At 38.7% G+C, this 7,505-nt stretch overlaps 1 long non-coding RNA gene across 1 annotated transcript; it reads left to right on the top strand.

The window, feature by feature from the left end:
* The first annotated feature begins 3,316 nt into the window (after positions 1-3,316).
* Positions 3,317-7,294, top strand: LOC138957558 (uncharacterized). The gene is made up of 3 exons (XR_011453077.1): positions 3,317-3,746; positions 4,657-4,781; positions 6,113-7,294. It is a non-coding gene; the product is annotated as an uncharacterized lncRNA (long non-coding RNA).
* The last annotated feature ends 211 nt before the right edge of the window (positions 7,295-7,505 follow it).

Below are 7,505 nucleotides of genomic sequence, written 5' to 3'. Positions count from 1 at the left end.
CAGTCATATACAGGATAAACCAAAAAAATGTAACACTAAAACAATGCTAATAACTTCTACATCTGTTGACCGAATCACTTTATTTTTAAGGTACATAAACCGCAGCCAGTGCATGACCCTTCCACAAAATGGACATTTTGTAGATCAAATGTAACTGGTCAAATGGTCTGACTTTTGTGCTCTATTTCAAAAAATAAATTCCAAATTCGGCGGTCGATTCACTAAAACGAAGTTTGACCATGAACGGTATCAATACTGACTTAATTTAAACCCTCCAGACTTTTAGCTTTTATATTATCTGAATGTCTGAGTATACACCCCCTAGATCATCGGTGACCTGAAGAAAGCAGTTATATACTCATAGACAGACGCGTGTGAAGCATGTTTAAATGTGGAGTACGCTCATTTAAAAAAAAATACACCAAGTTTGTTTGAGAATACTCCAAGTCCAAAACAGGGATTCCCAGATCTGAATGTTGATTAAGGTATACTTTTGTGATTCGAATTGCCCCGAATGTTACAATCTTGAGCGCTTAGATCGGGCAAGTTTGGCTACCGCTCAATTTTAAAACCCGTACCGTTGAGTCGATCCCCAAAATTGGGAACTTAATTTAAAATTGCACAAAAGTCAGCCTATTTGATCTTCAAAATTGTCACTTTGTAGAAGGGTCATGCATAGGCTGAAATTTATGTCCACAAATGTAGGTTATTAACTTGTTGTGGGTTGCATTGTTTTTGGGTCAACCTGTATTTGGTTTTTTTTAATAAACGGCCTCATCATAAAGATTTGCCCTCAAACGGATCTGCCTACTTTTTATGACGAGTATTATAGTTGGCTCAGTGGCTAAAGAAACATTCTACAGGATGAATAAACAAACAAACAAATCTCATGATTCTCTGTGCTTTAATGTGTGTGTGTGTGTGTTTTTGGGGAGTTTGTTTTGGTTTTTAGTGAGAGGATGGCTGGTGGTTTGGATGGGGTGAAAAGCTGAGTGACACTGTGATTGTGGATAATTAAATTGTTGTTGCTGCTGTCAGTTTCAAGGCACCGTTCTTCTTGCAAACGCCAAGTTTGGCTTACTATTTTATATCTGCATGGGCTCTTACATGAGGTTAGGCCATCTATACACTTTGATACATACCAAACATTTACATTGTGACTGGGTCATGTGCAAAGTTGGAATGTTTGAATGAATACATTTTGCGGATTGATGCCAGTAGAAGTTAAACAAATTAATTGATCAAACATTCCAACACTTCAAAGTAAACACACGTGTTTTTGACAGCTGGTATATGTTAAAGTGGAGGGATGGTTTTATTCCACGTGAAGCCTGCATGCCACATCTGAGACGTTGAGCGAAATCGTTTACAAAAAAAATATGCAATCATTGTTTATCATCATTTAAATTAAAACGTTCATACACAATGACACAACAAATGTTGTCGGAAACTCAAAAGAACACATGAAAGAATAAAAGATGATCAATGCAGCAAAACGCGCCACTTGTACAGAGTGGGTTACAATTTCATTCTTTGTTTAATTTAGCCTTCACATTTCCCTTATCATATCTTATATTTTAACATCGTTCTGTTCTTGTCAGCTTGAAATGTTTGCAGTTTTTACTCACGAAACAGGTTAGTCTTCTGAAGTCAGTGCAACATCAAAGCTAAAATTTCACACATGAGATGCATTTTGATGATCAGCTCTACCATACCGAAGCAATGCATTTAAACTGGCGCAGATTAATTTTCAAATGATGTTCAAGAAACAGCTAGCTTCCTTATAGACAGAGTGTCTAAGTTACAAAATATAGTCATCTCAGTATCCAACTTCATTACCTCTGTTTCTTTGCTTGCTTAGAAGAACTTCTCAGAGTGTTTGCGGCATTCATCAAACAAGATCATACACATTAAAATATTGTCACTTCCTACTCATTGAATAATGTATTCATTGTATCTAATTATTCATGTTAAAGACCAGCACAAAATTGCAATCATTTAAATATGTCACTGACATAAAGTATTCTACCCGATCTGGAAAAAAGGAAGAAAATCATAAGTGCATGATTCAAATCACTGATGATGTCTTGTAATTCGGTAGTGTTTCCAGTTAATCTTTTCTCTTTACATCTCACAATTCTTTTACTAGTTTATTTTGTAAGTAGAACACCAGGCCAAAACATTGTTGGCTCCTTTTGTATGACATCACACATTTTCAAGGATTTGCTTGCTAACTTGCTTGTTTCTTAATTTGTTTAATGATCGCTCCAAATTACATTCCTTCCTTTATCTGGCACTCTTGTTCTCAACTCTGTCCCTCCCTCTTAGCGGTTTAGAGAGAGAGAGTGAGTGTGTGTGTGTGTGTGTGTGTGTGTGTGTGTGTGTGTGTGTGTTAGTGTGTGCGTATGCCTGTGTGTGAGAGAGAGAGATAGAGACTGAGAGAAAGAAAGAGAGAGAGTTGATCTATTGTCTTGATTCCCTCATTCAATTTTCTTTTGTTGTATAGTGTAGAACTTAGACAGCTTCGTGACATACCTGTGGTGCGGTTTTATGGTCGTTTAGCCTAACTCTCCATCGGTGAACCATGCAATTATTTCTCTTCAACGATTACTCGGTCTCTACTGACAACTCTAAACTCCACAAAACACGACTTTTTTCAGTTCAGAAATGTCAGTTTCGCTCCCATAAATTGAAACACAAACTTAAATACATCCATACATCATTGTCTGTTACAAAGTTCCAGCTTTGCTTTAAAATGCACAATCAGTATGAGGGACACGGACTTTTTCCCAGTACATACCGACTGAGCCATCACTCAAATCTTCGACGACACTGACTCAGCCTATATGCTGCGTACATCTCCCCGGTCGGGCAGTTTTAGCTCTCGTAATGTGCGGAAGAACTGAGAGAAACATTTGCGTTCTGCTTATGTTTGTCTTGTTTGCTCGCCAAAATAATATTGCATCGATCAACCACTCAAGTTCGCACTGTTACCATGCTCCCAATCCCATGCTGGTTTGTTTACCACTTTCGAAGGTGAAGAGTTCACCGCGCCTGCGCAATGACGGGGATTTCCCTATGACGTCACCTGAAAGTTATGACCTACTCTTTTAGCTGGTAACTAAGTAGTCTCGACCAAGTTCGCTCTCATGCATTGCAGACTGACTAAATCTTTAGTTACGAACTGCGTAGTTCGAACCTACGTTTAGTTGCTAACTATAATAGTCTCCATTCATGCATTCCACTACTGTAGTGGAATGCATGAATGGAGACTATCAAGCTAGTTGGGAACTAAATCCAAAGTTCGAAACTATCGCTCTAGTGCGCAATGCATGGCACGATATTTTCAAATGTTCCGACCTAAGTTGGTGACTAACTTGCCCAAATTTGGTCCTCCTCCGAGGAGGACCAAATTCCTTAGTTTCGAACTATTGCAAAAACACAAATGGCGGCCGCCATGACAGTCTTTGATTTTGCTGTACAAAAAAATCAAATATTCGGCAGTCCGACGCATGAACCAAAGAATGATGTCGACAAAGAAGTTGAAACATTGATTGCGCTTTGGAGGGGGTTCAAATACAAGTCGTGAAGTGACCGGCACAGCTGATTTGGGACACGATCTACCTTGAGTCGGGAGATTTGCTATGAACATTGACTAAATTTCCACTTTTTACATCAGCGACTGTACAAATTTGGCTTGTACATCTTCCTGTCGCTGATTTTAATCGGTTTGGATCATCCAACAGGTAAGAGCAAGATTCATCCGTTGTGTGCGTGTAGTTTGTGTGTCCCACGGTGTGTGTGTTCGTTTGTGCGCCTCGGTGTGTGAGTGTGTGTCAGATTATATTGCAATAATACATTTGTTAGAAAGTGAGAGCAAGGGTAGATCTAGATCTATGGGCCAGGCAGTACTGTCTGAGTGTCTCCGAAACCGTGTTCAGTGTCATAGGAAAATAGGCCTACGAGCCATTGTGTAGTGGTGACGATGAAAGATACAGTTGTTGTTTTTCTGACAGTGACATTGACAATGAACGATCGTCAATGCATCAATGATTATGCACAGCAGCATCGGTTTCTTCGGAACTGTGCACTGTTGACTGAATTTCCCACGGTGGAGCAATGAACAGTAGACACTAAAACAAAGCTAATCTAATGCATTGAAGCATCGCTGTAGATCTATCTCATTCAACTAACAATATAATGCAGTGAATGGCAAATCTATCTCTGAATGAACTGTTGTGTATCCTTATTTGCTGTAAATGTCCTGGCTCACACTGCACTCCCAACATTAGAAGTATGTTTTCTAAGCTGAATGCATGTATAATTTGATATAGTAAGTGTGTAAAGCCAAGAGTAACACTAACTGGCCCAAAACAATTTTTGTGTGTATACAAATGAAGAAAGAAACTGACTTCACTTGAATCACTGCCACTGAAAGTGTGTCTATTGTGTATTTTTAGAAGGGTTATTCAACAATGACTTATTTTTCTGTTTAAATACTTGATATTTACTCTGCATGAACAGAGTCAGAGGTAAATGCTGCTGTATAAACTATGATTGTGAAAGAGGGGATAAAAGAATCAATGAGCGAGTGGTTTAATTATAATACAGTTATTATTTATTGTTAATTAATTATTTTATGGTGTTTTTTTTCAGGCCTCCTAAGAAACCAGAGATGATGTGTGATGAAGTGTTCATACAGCTCTTGCATTCAGATATATATGGATTCTGGAGAGGATTCAGACTGAGTGGACATGCTGCTTTACAGACTACCATGAAGAGTAAGTCACACATTTCTGTACCACTACCAAGTACCTGCTTGTGCCTATTAAATTGTTATTGTAAAATTGATTTATGATATGTAAATTGGCACTGGTGATAGTAGTTTGAAGCTGTGTAGATGTTTTTGGCAGACTTTTGTACGTTGTGTTGTAAAGAGATCTGCGTTTCACATTAGATGCACTTACAATCTAGATAGATACATTCAGCTATGTCAACACTTGTTACATCTGAATCTGAGAGTAGTGGCAGGAGATGCAAGTTTATTGACACAAAAACATTACGGCTTTGTATAAAATAAATTCTTACATCTGTATGTATCCTTGCATAGTACAATTTGTACTATTTATACAAAATGGTACATAAAGCTTGGTTTTAGTTCTCTTTCTCTTCTCAAATCCTTTGCCACTATTCTTAAAGTAAATTACACAGTGTGAATGAACTAATGCAGCACAGGAAAGTAAAACAAAATTGCAAGATAAAATGAAATCATTACTAATTTACTGGAATTATTTTAAAGGCACATACAGTTATTCTTCCCTTGGCTCACCATCCTAGATCTTGCCAGGCTTTTACATGGAATAAGAATGAATCTGTTCACTCGGATACTTCTACATTCAACACCCTGGCTTCTTCCTGCTCAGAGTTAGATTTTGTTGTGGAAACCACTCTCAGATTAACAAAAATGTTACTTCTTTACTTCTGCGAGTGACTTTTGAGAAATTCGTTCATAAACAAAATTCAACTATGCACATGAAGCAGTCACTGACTGTCAGGGTGTCAATATTTTATGTGTCTGGGTGAAGTTATGTTCCTATCCCATGTACAACTGGCCAGATCTGAAATGGCCAAAATCAATGGGATCAACACACATCCCCAGAATCTTCATCACTGGAAAATGTGGTGGGTTGAATGTATTTTAATAAAAAGGCTGACAGGCGAGTGCTTTGGATCCTGAAAGTTCTGTTTTGGACTGAAATCGAGACACATTTCCCAATGAAACTCAAACTGTATAGTGTTGATGCTGAAGAGCGAAAGTGTGTGGGTTGAGGGCACACTTGTTTTTGACTAAAATCGAGAAACATTTCTGCCGAGCACAAAGTTCATACACGCACAGATTTTTTTAATAGTTTAGATTACAATATCACACACACCATCCCCGATCCCAATGGTCATGTGAAGAGCAAGTGCTTCCTCACCCCCCCCCACACACACACACACTGCTCAACACGTACACACCTTCTCCCCCCAACACACACCCTCCCCTCGCTAACCAAAACCCATCCCCGTGAATACTGAAGGTGCTCAGTTATATGTTTTCTTTATTTTTCAGGAAGGACCGCTACATTAAGGGAAGGCTGTTTGCACCTTGGTTCCTGGGTTCGCTGGGGACGATGATCAAATTCAGAGTACCATCACAATTCTGTGCTTTTCCATCTGATTCGGCTGAGAATGCTTGCAGAGGTTTCTACACTACCCGTCATAAAAAGTAGGCAGATGCGTTTGAGGGCAGATCTTACTGATGAGGCTGTTGATTGAAAAACCAAGTATATGACTGAAAAGGCCATTAATTTCCCTACTTTATTCAGAAACAAAATTGGGTTTTCATGACGTAGTGTCTATGCAGTGAAACCTGCAACACAGACACCCCCCCCCCCCCCCTCCCACAAATCAAATTCACAAAATCAAGCTTCCCGTGTTAAAATCAACAACACAAATCAGAACAACTAAACCGAAACATGTTTTGCATGTCATTAGACAGAACAATCAAATCTTTATCCAAAACAGTCCGTTTTGTTCACATATATCTTGTCTAACATGAACGCTATGGCATGCTGAGCGTGTAGTTGTCAATCCTCTCAGTTTTTGAAGTCGTTTTAGCGGGTAATGAGACCAAAAATGGTACATTTCAGAACTCCTCAACGCATTGTCTTAAAACTGTCAGTGATTTGTGCTAACACACGTCGTTAAGTACAAAAATGAGACCAAAAAATGGTACATTTCAGTAACTCCTCAACGCATTGTCTTAAAACTTGTCAGTGATTTGGGCTAACACATGTCGTTAAGTACACACGGAATCTCAAGTCATGTGAGATATTAGTTCTGCTGTTGCGCGACATGCCAGAACGAATTTTAAAAATAAAAATGTACCCTGTCCAATGAACTGAATTTGTAAAAAAAATTAGCATGCATTAAGAAAAATGAAAGCTTCAATTTACCTTTAATTTCATACATTTTCAACTATGACTGTTCACAGCGCACTTGTACGCACACACACATTCTTGGAAAATGCTCTTTCAAGAGCCATGATCAGTTAAGCGTGTCAGCCGTGAGCTTTTCTAGGCGTAGGCCTACATTTGCGCTCAGCGCTCTGAATGAGGCAAAATATTAATGTTCGCGTTGAAATCCTCATACCGCCAATGTCTGATAAAATATGTACATGAAATTTAATTGTGTGGCGCATCTGTTATTGTTCTTGAAGATAACAACAAATTAATTGTTTTTCAATGAGTCAGCAAAGACCTTAAATTGGCAATTAACAGCAGACTAATGTCTCAAATGACTTTAAAATCCGTATGAACTTTCCCACATGTGTTACTACTGTTAGCACAAATCACCGCAACGTTGAAGGCAATGCGTTGAGGAGTTACGAAAACGTACCGGTTTTTGTCTCATTACCCACTAAAACTGCCTTTTACAGCTTCTCAGAGGAATGACACCTACAC

This window comes from Littorina saxatilis, unplaced genomic scaffold, assembly GCF_037325665.1.
Source record: "Littorina saxatilis isolate snail1 unplaced genomic scaffold, US_GU_Lsax_2.0 scaffold_879, whole genome shotgun sequence".
NCBI classification, from domain to species: domain Eukaryota; kingdom Metazoa; phylum Mollusca; class Gastropoda; order Littorinimorpha; family Littorinidae; genus Littorina; species Littorina saxatilis.
This window is presented reverse-complemented; position numbering and strand designations above follow the sequence as displayed.